Source organism: Pteropus alecto, unplaced genomic scaffold, assembly GCF_000325575.1.
Source record: "Pteropus alecto unplaced genomic scaffold, ASM32557v1 scaffold28, whole genome shotgun sequence".
In the NCBI taxonomy this organism is placed as follows: domain Eukaryota; kingdom Metazoa; phylum Chordata; class Mammalia; order Chiroptera; family Pteropodidae; genus Pteropus; species Pteropus alecto.
The window spans coordinates 623,918-636,370 of record NW_006441063.1 but is presented as its reverse complement, the minus strand read 5'-3'; the positions used below and the strand labels follow the sequence as shown (position 1 = coordinate 636,370).

The window sequence follows — 12,453 nt, the reverse complement described above, 5'->3', positions numbered from 1 at the left end:
TTGCATGTATGTAAAAATGTGTTGTAAACAAAGACTGGCAGTAAAAGGCCAATTGAGCAGTTCAGGCAGAAATCTAGAAATAAGATGGTGAGGGTCTGGGCCAGTGGCTTGATGGGAGACGAAAGAGGAAAGATCAAAATCAGAGTTTAAAGAGGACATTGGTATGAGATTGGCTAATGGAGAATGAAAGAAAGAGAAGAATCAGAGAGAAGCCTACATGATCGTGGGCATGAAAGGAGGAAAAATGGCTGCTTCCGGAGTGAGACCAAGACCTGGTTTAAATCCCGGTTCTACCACTATTGGCTATGCCGTATGATATCTCTCTGCGCTTTAATCTTCCCAACAGTAAAGTTCAAATAACAATAGTAACTATCTCATAGGTTGTCATGACGAGTAACAGAAAATTCATGTGAAACAGAGGGAACACTGAAGAATATGAAAGAGCTTTTCTCTTGCATTTCTATATAGGCCACCTTCTTCTTGGGCAGCCTGAGGAGCCATTTGCTTGGAACTGGGGAAGGTTTTACCAAATTTAATTCTTAAGTGAATTACAAATCATTCCTGAGTAAAAATAAACAAAAACGGGACATCAAGCAAATGAATCCATTAATAAAATAAAAAAGCAACCTACTAAATGGGAGAAATTATTTGTAAATCATATATTTGATAAGGGGTTAATATCCAAAATATACAAAGAACTTTTACAATTTAATAGCAAAAAAAAAAAAAAAAACCCACAAAGAATTTGATTAAAAAGTGGGCAGATCTGAATAGATATATTTCCAAAAAAACAAAAACAAAAACAAAAACCAAAAAACAAAACCCATACAGATGGCCAACAGGTACACAAAAAGATGCTCAACATCATTAATCATCAGGGAAATGCAAATCAAAACCTCAAGGAGATATATCACCTTATGCCTGTTAGAATGGCTGTTAAAAAACAAAAAACAGAAAACGAAAAAACAAGTGTTGGTGAGGATGTGGAGAAAAGGAAACCCTTGTGCACTATTGGTGAGAAAGTAAACTGGTGCAACCTCTATGGAAAACAGTACGGAGGTTCCTCAAAAAATTAAAAATAGAACTACCATATGATTCAGCAATTCCACTTCTGGGTATTTATCCAAAGACAATGAAAACACTAATTTGAAAAGATATCTGCACCCCTATGTTCATTGCAGCATTATTTACAATAGCCATGATATGGCAAAATTTTATTTTTTTATGACTGAATTCAGGCATAAAAAGAATGAAATTTTGCCATTTGCAACAACAACATGGATGGACCTAGAGGCCATTAAGGTAAGCGAAAAGTCAGACAGAGAAAGACAAATACTATATGATGCCACTTATATATGGAATCTAAAAAAACTGAACTCAGGAAACAGAACAGTCTATGGCCATGCCACCCTGAACATGCCCAATCTCGTCTAATCTTGGAAGCTAAGCAGGATCGGGCCTAGGCAGTACTGGGATGGGAGACCACCTAGGAAAACCAGGTGCAGTAGGCGTAAAAAAAAATAAAAGAAAAAAGAAACAGAACAGATTGGTGGTTTCCAGAGACAAGGAGTGTGAGATAGAATTCGGCCATTAAAAAGAATGAAATTCTGCCATTTGCAACAACATGAATGGACTTTTGAAGGTAGTATGCTAAGTTAAATCGGTCAAAGACAAATACTATATAATCTCTCTTATATGTGGAGTCTAGAAAATAAAACTTTTTAAAATTTTATAAAAACACAAGCTCACAGATACAGAGAACAGATTGGTAGTTGCCAGAGACAGGGGGTGGGAGGTGATGAGAGAAATGGGTGAAGGGGGTTGGAAGGAACAAACTTTCAGTTATAAAATAAATAAATCCTGGGGGTGTAATGTACAGCATGGCGACTATAGTTAATAATACTGTACTGTATATTTGAAAGTTGCTAGGAGAGTAGCTCTTAAAAGTTTTTATCAGGAGGAAAAAACTTTATAACTATGTATGGTGACAGATGTTAACTAGACTTATTGTAATGATCATTTCACAATATATACAAACATTGAATCATTATGTTGTACACCTGAAACTAATATAATGGTTTATGTCTATTATACCTCAATAATAAAAAAAATAAATCTTGGAGAATTCACATCATAATTGTTCTTCCATGATGGAAAGACGATACCCTTTCTTTCAACATTGATCAGGCTGCAAGGCTTGTTGCCTTGAAGAACGTATAACCTAGAGGAAGTGAAAGCCCAATGTTTGCCCCTCTGTTCCCTAGGAAGTGTGGATGGAAACATGGAGGCAGGGCCAGGAGAGGTGTGGCAGTGGATCCCAAGGTTACTTTTCTGGGCATATGGCCAGAGAAAGGGTGGAAAGTTGAAGTCGAAAGGGAAGCCAGAGGCCTTGGTTAAACTCACATTTGGGACCCTGAGAAGAAAGTGTGTTTCATACTGCTCCCCCGCAACACACACACTTGGCGACCACGTGAGAATGTCTTTAAGGTACAGCACGGTGAGATAGAGGAAACAGAAGTGTAGCCATCCAGGATCATCCTCCGGTGCTGTATAGCCTGGACAGAAAATTCTATTCTGGCTGGAATTAGGCCAAGAAGCGAGAATAAGGCTATAGGTAGAAATTTAGGAGTCAACATCCATCGAGCCCCTAGAAAATTTTGTTCTGGGAAATATATCGAGAGTGGTACAAAGATGAACTACAGTTGGAGCTCTCAAGAAATGATCCTTGAAGCCAAGCTTGGTGAGCTCACTGATAAACAGGGTGGGGAGACCCATAAATTAGGGAAAACTAGGTCAGAAGCCTGGGAGCACTCCCAACCGAGGGGAGGATATAGGACAGAGTCACAGAGGAGACCTGAATGAAGTGTAGCAGAAAAACTGGAAAAGCACTGTGTAAAAGAAGCTGGAGGGTAAGGGTAAGGGTGAGGGGGAGGTGGGGTGGAGGAGGTGTGTGGGGGGATGGGAACCAGAGCTTCAATGACAGATGTTTAGTTCCTTAATTAAGTGCTTGGTGCACACCCACTGCACTGAGGGGCCAAGTTAAGCTAATCCCTGTGGAAAGAGCTGTGCTCTTTGCCTGCCTCTGAGTGCTGTGATCCTCTCATATTTCAGGATGAGCAAGCTGAATTTTCCAGGCCTTGAATGTGTTCTTCTGAGGGACCTGGAGCACCCCTGTTGGATCCCAGGCTGACAGAAAAGCAGGTCCCAGGCCTCTACTGCTGAGGCCACATCTATTGTAGGTGAGACAGGTGAATCAGGGCCTTTAGTAACCCAGGGAGTACTCCCTGTCAGCAGGGAGCTCGGGTCCTGGCTCCTAGCCAGAGGGCATGAGAGCAACTCAGTTCCCTTCCATTCCTCTGGCAATCTGGGCAGGGTGGCCCAATCCAGGTGCCAGCGTGGCAGAGGCCGTGGGAGTGCCCAAGGGCGGGTGGGCAGGTCACTTGCGTAGCCAGGCTTGCCCGGTCCAGATCCCTGAACTGGGCCAGGAGGGTGTGTCAGGCAATTAACTAAGGATGGCAGGACAGCAGTGGCTGTGTATATAACCCCGATTTCCACATGACTTGCCGCTTCTTGTTCTTCCTGTCTGGGGTAATTTTAGTTTTGCTTGGTTGTTACTTTCAATAGCACTTGGACTGAAAAAGGAAACTAAACTAAAAAAGAAACTAAACCCCTCTATTTGGACTCAGAGGGATGTTTGATTTTCAAGCCCCTGGTTGAGAAGGGGGAATCTCACTTCCTGAGGCTATCCGATGCTACTAGAATTACAGAAATAACAAGCATTTTTTTCATGTGACACATCTTTGTGACACAACATAGATATCGAACAGTCTCATTTACCAAGATTTTTTGAGATTTTTTTTTTATTATTATTTATGCCTACAGTGCCCAGTCTTCCCAGGTAGTCTCCTATCCAAGTACTAACCAGGCCCGACCCTGCTTAGCTTCTGAGATCAGACATCGGGCTTGTTCAGGGTGGCATGGCCATAGACCATGGACCGTGGCTCCACTGGGACACGAACCTAGGACCTTCTGGGTGTAAAGCAGAAGTCCTAACCGCTACGCTATGGGACCACGTCCGAGATGTTTTTTATAATTTGAAACTCTTGTGTTTCCTGCCAATTTTTGTGAGTGAAAGTTGTTCCGTCAATTTATTAAAGCAGACAAAACATTCTGGCATTGACAGCCTCTGTAATTTGCTCCTAGCACCACAAAAATCAGTCTTCTCTCTCGATACTCGGTAATGTAAACTCCAGTCTTGTTCATTTACTAATTCATATATCCATCCACCCATCCATCCATCCATCCATCCATCCATCCATCCATCCATCCATCCAGTAAACAGTTTTTGAGCACCAAATATGTGCCAATATACTGCTTGAAGCTGGGATGCAGAGATGAAAAATATCGTCTATGGCGGCAGGAAGGGAGAAAATAAAAACAAATATACCATTTCTTGTGAAAGTGTTATGCTAGATGCTGCAAATACTGTCAATGGCCCACCCCATCTCCCTTGAGACCCCTGTCCTAGCTCATCTGCAGGGGTGAAGTAGGCAGGTGACCACACTACTTCAGCTTCTCAACCTGAGCATCTGGGTGAAGGTGGGTTAGCAACAGGGTATGGAAATTGGTGGAGAAATGCCCCAGCCTCCTGATCCTCCAATGGGCCAATTTTGAGGGTTGTTCCCCCAGTCTCTCAGGTGACCCCCAGCTGGATTGAACCCCATTGCCCACAGTGGTAATCAGCTCATAAACTCATCTTTTATTGGCTTCTCTCTCTGGCTCACTTTCCCCACTCTATCACTTGTGATTCCTGGGTTCACCTCTCAAATAAACCATCTGTACCCAAAGTCCTTATCTCAGGTGTTAGAGAAAACTTGTGTTAAAGCCCATGATACTAAACCTAGATTTAATACCTGACCTAATTGTTGTTTCAACTTCTCCCAGAAACATAATCTTAATCAATCAGTCTGGAATTTTCTGTTCAATCAATGAGGTAATCGGTCACATGAGCTCTCTCAATCTCATCCTCTCAATCCCCCTACCCACCACCCCCACTCGGAAAGAAGAGGCAGTTTGCATGATAAAAACTTGCCATTCCTTTCCCCCAAAGATGTCCTGATCTAAAATTAATCTTTTCTGTCTATGGCCATGCCACTCTGAATGTGCCCAATCTTGTCTGATCTTGGAAGCTAAGCAGGGTTGGACCTAGTTAGTACTTGGATGGGAGACCACCTAGGAAGACAGGGTGCTATAGGCATTAAAAAAAGAATAAAATTAATCTTTTCTTTTACTAATAGCTCTCTTGCCCCACCTTTTTCCTATAAAAACCTTCCTTTTTGTATAACCCCTCTGAGTACCCTTCTAGTTGCTAGATGGCATGCTGCCTGATTCACAAATAGCTTAGTAAAGCCAATTAGAACTTCAAGTTTACTCGGTCGAATTTTGTTTTTTAACACAGGATTTGCTTTGGAGGAGGGTGCAAACTAAGACAATAGGGATGAGAGTGGAGAGAGCTAAGGGAGCACAGAGGATGGCCCTCAACCCAGACTAGGTGGATCATGAAAGTTTCACTAACAAATGTCTTGAGCCAAGTCAAATGAGAAGCCTGAGTTGGTCAGGCAAAGAAGAGGGAGAAAGGATTGGGTTCCAGGCAGAGGGACCAACACGTGGAAAGGTTTGTGGGTTTGAGAAACCGTACGGAACTGTAAATAGTTCAGAACACCCAGAATGCAAGGTAGGCAAGTGTGAGAGTTGTCCTGGTGAACCGGCCTGGGTCTTCCACACAGCCAGGTGCTGTGAGCCTGTGAGATCCCTCTATGTTGTATTCCATTCTCCATCAGCTCTTTTCTCAATTTCAAACTTGCGTTATCTACGTGAGCAAACACCCAACCAGCCTCTTCCCCTACTGGCGGCCGCTGGAAAAAAGGACGACAGCTAATATTGAAATGCCAACTTTTTACCCAAAGTTTAGAAATCTTTCACAAACATCAAAACAAAACCGCATCTCCACCCTAATGTTGTGAGGGAAAGCAGCAATCAGTTGATCACTTATTCCTGCAGTAAATATTTATGTGGCACCTACTGGGAGTCAGGTGGGTGGGTACATAGTACAAGGAAATGGCAGGTCATCCTCACAGGGAAGTCTCTGAGCCCACTTGCAAGCGGACATTTGCCAGAAAATGAGCTGTAGTATTGATACCGAAGTATATAGTTGAACAGAGGGCAAGTGGCAGGAAGTCAATCCTTACCTTTTCTACTTTCCTCCCCCTCTCTCCCTTCCTTTTCTTCTTCCTTCCTTTAAAGAAATGTAGTTTTATTCTCTTCAAGTACCCATAAGGGCAGAGCTAATCTTGTTCTTCCGTTTGTATTTATTTTTCTGAACAGGTAATATGTACACCTTCTTTGTTCTCAAAAAAGAAGGAAGGAAACCTGGAAACAGTCTTCCTCCTTCCTCTGTCCTCTAGTCACTCGGTCCCCTCTCCAAAGGCAACCTTTGGGACCAGTTTCTTGTCTATCTTCCAGAAATATCGTGTGCATTGACTAACATATATGATTGTATTTTTCTTTTTTGGCTCCATATAAATAGCAGCATTTTATTACACCACCTGAACCTCACAAATAATTCCTGGAGCTCTTTTTATATCAGTGTATCTGGGGCAGCCTCCTTTTGGGGGCCATACCATCGTGGATTTGGCCAGCCTATTATTGATGGATATTTAGGTAGCAGACAGTCTTTTGCAGTTACAAACAATGCTGCAATGTATATCATTGTTTAGAGATCATCTTGCACACGAGTGAGTATATCTGTAAGATGAATCCTTAAAGGTAGATTTGCTGGGTCAAAGGGATGAGCAACTTTAATTTTCATAGATATTGTCAATTTGCTCCCCATAGAGGTTATACCTATTTACATGCCACTTAGCAATAAATTAATGCAGCAGTTTCTCTACACCCTTTTAAATACAGTACATTAGTTTTCTATGGCTGTATAATAGATTACCACAAACTCATTGGCTTAAAGCAACACCCATTTATTAGCTTACAGTTCTATAGGTCAGAAGTCTGGCATGGCATGGCTGGGTTCTCTGCTCAGGGTATCACAAGGTTAAAATTAAGGTGTCGGCTAGGCCGAGCTCTCATTTGGAGGCACTGGTGAAATACCTGCTTCCAAGCTTGTTTCTGCTATTGGCAGAATTCAGTTCCTTATGGTTGTTAGACTGAGGTCTGCCTTTCTTTTCTAGCTGTCAGCTGGGGCCTGCTCTCAGCCTCTAGAGGCTTCCTACATTCCTTGCCACATGGCCCTTTTCATTTTTAAGTGAAGCAAATTCTTCTTGTGCTTCTCTGACTTCCTGGTCTGTGATCTCTATACCTAGAATTAAAGGGGCTGTGTGATTAGGTCAAGCCCACTCAGATCATCGTAAGGTCACCTTCGCAGCAACACCTAGATTAGTGTATGAGTGAATAACTGAGAGAAGGTGCCTGTACACCATGGGGTGGAAATTGAGGACCTCATCTTAGAATTCTTCCTGCCACACACCAAGTTATCAAACTTTTTGATCTTAGTTAACTCGAGAGATGAAAATGGAATTTATCAGATATTTTTCTTACTTTGCTGCAAATCTTTTCATTATTTAACATCCATTTTTATTGCGTTGTTTTGTGTGTGTGTGTATGTGTGTGTGTGAATGATACTTGCTTATGTCCTTTGCCCCTTTTTCTACTGGGTTCTTGGTCTTTTTCTTTTATTAGAAGAGCTCTTTATGTGTTAAGGATATTTCCTACCGTAATGACTTTATTTGTCTTATTTATTTTACCTGGAACCCCACCCTCTTTCTTGCAGCCTCTTGAAACATTATTCATTATTTATAGCCCAGGTCAAACTCACATTGCCTAGAGGGCTGCATCTGACCATATCAGTGCCCAGTCATTGACTCCTCTTGACTCTTTTTTTGTGCTGTGCTATGCTTTGTGATTGTTGGTTACTCTTAGCCCCCCAGCTGGGATGTTGAGTTTCTTTATTGCAGAGATCCAAAGAAAGAAATTCAAGTATAAGACTAAGCATGTGATATGCACAAAACTAGTAAAGTTTTGCCTTGAACTTTGTCTCCACATTTCCTATGTTCATTATAAATACTCGTCACCATCCACCTCAAATAGCCTTGTCTTTGAAATTTCTACTCATTTTTTATAATTATTAAATGATATTAGAGCATGTCAACGAGTAATCTCTCATGTAATCACTCATTTTTGGTTAATTTGTTTCTCTTTGACATAATTTAATTAGTGAAATTTGTCTCCAAATCTGTAACATTTTCTATTTTATTTGGCTTGAAATCAATTTAAGATTTTACCAGAGAATATATCTTCATTTTTTAAAGTCAAATGGAACTGAAAGGCTCATAATCAAGGCAATCACTCTGCCTTCCGCCTTCCCTATCTCTTTCACTTCTCTTCCAAAGCAGATACTTTTAGCCCTATTCTCTCTTTCTCCTGATACATACCTCTGTATTTCTAATTAGTGCACTTAAGTCACTATGTTTTATTTTTTAAGTTTAGACATTATCGATGACTTCCTGTCATGGCGATGAAGACTGGACCTTTTTACATAACCTGATCCCATTTTTCCCTCCTTCTATTCCCCCAACAGGGTTATTTTAATTTTTTTGGTTAAAACAAGTCAGTAGTTATATTACTAGCGACCATGCAAATGCTCACTGCTGAACGAGATCATGCTGCACAGTCACATTTCCTTTCTTACCTTACAGTTCTGTAAATGCGGGTATGTCAGTAAGGATATCTTAAACTGCAGGTAAGAGAAAACCCATCTCACTAACAGTGGGTTAAACCATAAGGCTCTTTCTTGCTTTCTTAGTGAATGTGAAGTGGGCAGGCCAAGGGTAGATTCAGAGGCTTGGCAATGTCATCAGAACCCAGTCCCTCCCTTCTTTCTACTCTGCTATCCTGTATCCTGTTCTCATATTCGGTTTTGCTCTTAACAGTCACAAGCTGGTTGACACGTTTTCAAGAGTTATATTTTCACACTACATTATTTGATAAGAGAAAGAAAATTCTTCTCTTATGCTTCTCTCTTTTATTTTGATTGGGAAAGAAGGCAGGTAATTAATTCCTTTCCTAAAGCTCCAAGTAGACTTCCTTCTATATTTCTTGGGTCAGAACTAGGTCACATGACTCTCAGCTACAAGGGAATCTGGGAAAACAAGTATGTAGCATTTTTACCCTATATTATGGAAAAGGAGGTTGAGAATCTGTAGCCAACCAACAGCGCATGCCTGTTAGGATGTTTTTTCTGCAAATGACAAGATCATACAGGCTGGAACATCGATTGGTGGGTCTACATGTCCTTGTTTGAAGAACTCAGCAGTTCTTGGCCTGTCTCTGAGTAATTTGTTTGAATTCTTAGGAGAGGTTTTACAGTTTCAATGGTCAATTACTTTTCATTTCTTTTTGTATTATTTTTTTACTAGTTTCAAGTATACAGTACTTTGGTTAGACATTTATATATTTTATAAAAAGATCCCCCTAATTGCTCCTTCTCTCCTCTGGTTAGCCAATATATTAATGCTAACTGTATTACCTATGTTGTGCTCTCCATCTCCGTGACTATCTATCAACTATTAATTTGTACTTCTTTAACCCTTCACCTCATTCTCCCAGCCCTCTAGCCCTACTCTCTCTGGCTGTCACCAGATTGTCCACTATACTTGTGAGTCTGGTTTTCATTAGTTTGTTCTTTTTGTTCCCTAGATTCCGCATATAAATGAAATCATATGGTATTTATCTTCCTCTATATGCTGCCCTGCTCTCCATCCCCATGACCAGCTATCAACTACTAATTTGTCCTTCTTAACCCTTCTCCTAGCCCCCCATCTCCCCTTCCCTCTGTCTGTCACCATTGTCCTCTATATTTGTGAGTATGTTTTTCATTAGTTTGTTCTTTTTTTCCCTTAGATTCCGCATATAAGTGAAATCATATGGTATTTATCTTTTTCTGTCTGACTTATTTCACTCAGCATAATAACCTCTAGGTCCATCTATGTCATTGCAAATGGTATCAATAGTCAATTACTTTTCAGATCCCTTAAACTAGATAACCAATAAAACAATCTCACTTCCCTAGAATTAAAAGGACCGACTTTCTTGTTTATTTTCATGTCGAACATCTTTAGGTACATTCCACTATTCCTGATTTGGAGAGTTTTGACTACTCTTCTAATTGAGAAATAATAGAAAGATGAGGCCACGCTGTGATATAGAAGTAAGAGGGGTTTTAAAAAGTTTCCATGCGTTTTTCAGATTATCCCAGATTTTCCCTATTAAAATTAGAATAATCATAAAATATTTTAGTAATGATAGAAACATTACCATCAGAGATAAAACTATCAAAGAGATAAAGTCTCACCCAATACCACTAGTTAATTCTTATGAGGCTTTGGAATAAAACTTTTCCACAATTGTTACACTTTTTCTTGGTGCTGATGAATATGTCGGTTTTAACTATGTGAAAATTCATGTTTAGTACAATCTGAAATCATGGCCATGTTAGGTAATGAAATGATCCTTTTAAAAGAGAACTGTTTGTCTGACTATAAAATTATTTTTCATTTTCATAGAATAATTTCATGAAAATTTTCTTCGCAAATACAATAGGAGCTGCGGAACTGGTAGGAAACTGATGGTTCTTTGGGTGTGCTTGTGAAGTCAGATTTCCCACTATAAAAAACATTTATGCCACTTTCCACTGAGTACAAATGGTTCAACATCAACTTCCTCAAACTCTTCAAACAGCCTGGAACTGTTGACAAATTTAGCCCAACTGATTCAGGCATACCCTACCATGGATGCCATGGAGAGTTCCATGGGTTCCTAGGTCTTCAGTTGGTGAGGAGTCGCCCAATGTTTCCTATTCTCCCACTGGACTTTGCCCCTCTGCACTCTAGCTCCTGATGCTGGATTTTCTCTTTCAGGTCCAGTCCTGTTCTTACCCTTTGGAATCCTCAAATGATCTTGGCTACCTCAGGCCTGGTGCTCATTGTGCTTGACCTTGCCCTCAGATCTCTCTGCTCCGCCTGTGTCCTGCAGGTGTCCTGCTCTGGCTTAGTCCCAGGATGAAACTCCCAGCACTTGACTGCCTGGCTACTTTTCTCCAGGGCAGAGACATGCCCCATGTTACAGGAACAGGGATGAGGTGGTTGTTGGATTCCAAGATCTTTGGGGATGTGCACTATCACCCCCTTGCATATATGTGCCCTAGATAAAGACAAGCGTGGACATCTGCTCCTGACCACTGAGCATTATAGGGAGCCACCTGCTAGACTTCCTGATGGACCTGCAGCATCCCAGTGTCACAGCGTGGTCTGACACTTCACTACCAACACCTGATAGACCTCCATCTGCCCTGTTTATCAAAGAGCCTTACCATCTCCTCAGGCCACCCTCTACCTAATTTCCAATTGAGGCTGCAGTTTTACATAATGATAGCCTTCACTGAGCTCTTTTTTATGTGCCAAGCATTGCACTAAGTGTGTCACAGTGATTATTTCCTTAAGACTAGTTACAACCTTGGGAGGTAGGTACTATGTTCAGCCCATTTCACAGATGATGCAATTGAAGCTTCCAGAGTTTCTGTCACTGGGCAACAGTTACCACAGCTTTCTAGTTCATGCCCCACAGCTAGTCTGAATAACTCATGTGGCCCCACACTAACTCGTCATCTGGGTAACAGATAATCTGGAAATTTGCCTTCCTCTATCCAGAACATTCTATTTCTTGGTCACTAGAGCTTTCATTCCTACTGTCCCTGAGCCCCATCCTAATGTCAACTGCCTATTAATATCTAGCAAGACTTCTCCTTGTCCCAGTAGGACACAGCACAGCCCCTGTCAGATTTAGGGGCGGCCAATAGGGTAACCTACAATTTGGGAAAGAGGGGTATATGGCATGGACTGACAGACATTGGACTCTAAGGGACACAATCAGAGAAAACAACCCAAGACTCTCCCTCACCCCCATCCCACTGCTTCAGCTTTCCCTGTTGAAAATGTGAAGTCCACTTTCTTGGCCCATGCAAGCTCACAGGCTTTCTCATTTCCATGGAATTCTACTATCAGTGACCCCTGTCCGGGGAATCAACAGCATCTTTTACCACTCCCTGTCTGGTCTGGCTCATCAAGAGCCTACTGCATTCCTTCCTGTGTTAGTTTTCCATTGCTGATGTAACAAATTACCAGAAACTTAGCGACTTAAAACAACATTGGATCATCTTACAGTTTGGAAGGTTAGAGGTCCAAACATCAAGGTGTTGGCTGTATTCCTTTAGCAGGCTCCAGGGGAGAAAGCGTTTCCTTGCCTTTTCCAGCTATAGGCTGCCTGCATTCTTTGGCTCATGGCCTTCAAAGCCTTCAATGTAGAATCTTCCAATCTGTCTCTCTCTCT

The 12,453-nt window shown here is 41.4% G+C and overlaps 3 pseudogenes; 2 read left to right on the top strand and 1 right to left on the bottom strand.

The window, feature by feature from the left end:
* The first annotated feature begins 1,392 nt into the window (after positions 1-1,392).
* Positions 1,393-1,511, top strand: LOC112484921 (annotated as a pseudogene).
* A 2,362-nt stretch (positions 1,512-3,873) lies between these two features.
* Positions 3,874-3,989, bottom strand: LOC112484931 (annotated as a pseudogene).
* A 1,149-nt stretch (positions 3,990-5,138) lies between these two features.
* On the top strand, positions 5,139-5,257 carry LOC112484916 (annotated as a pseudogene).
* Positions 5,258-12,453: the final 7,196 nt, after the last annotated feature.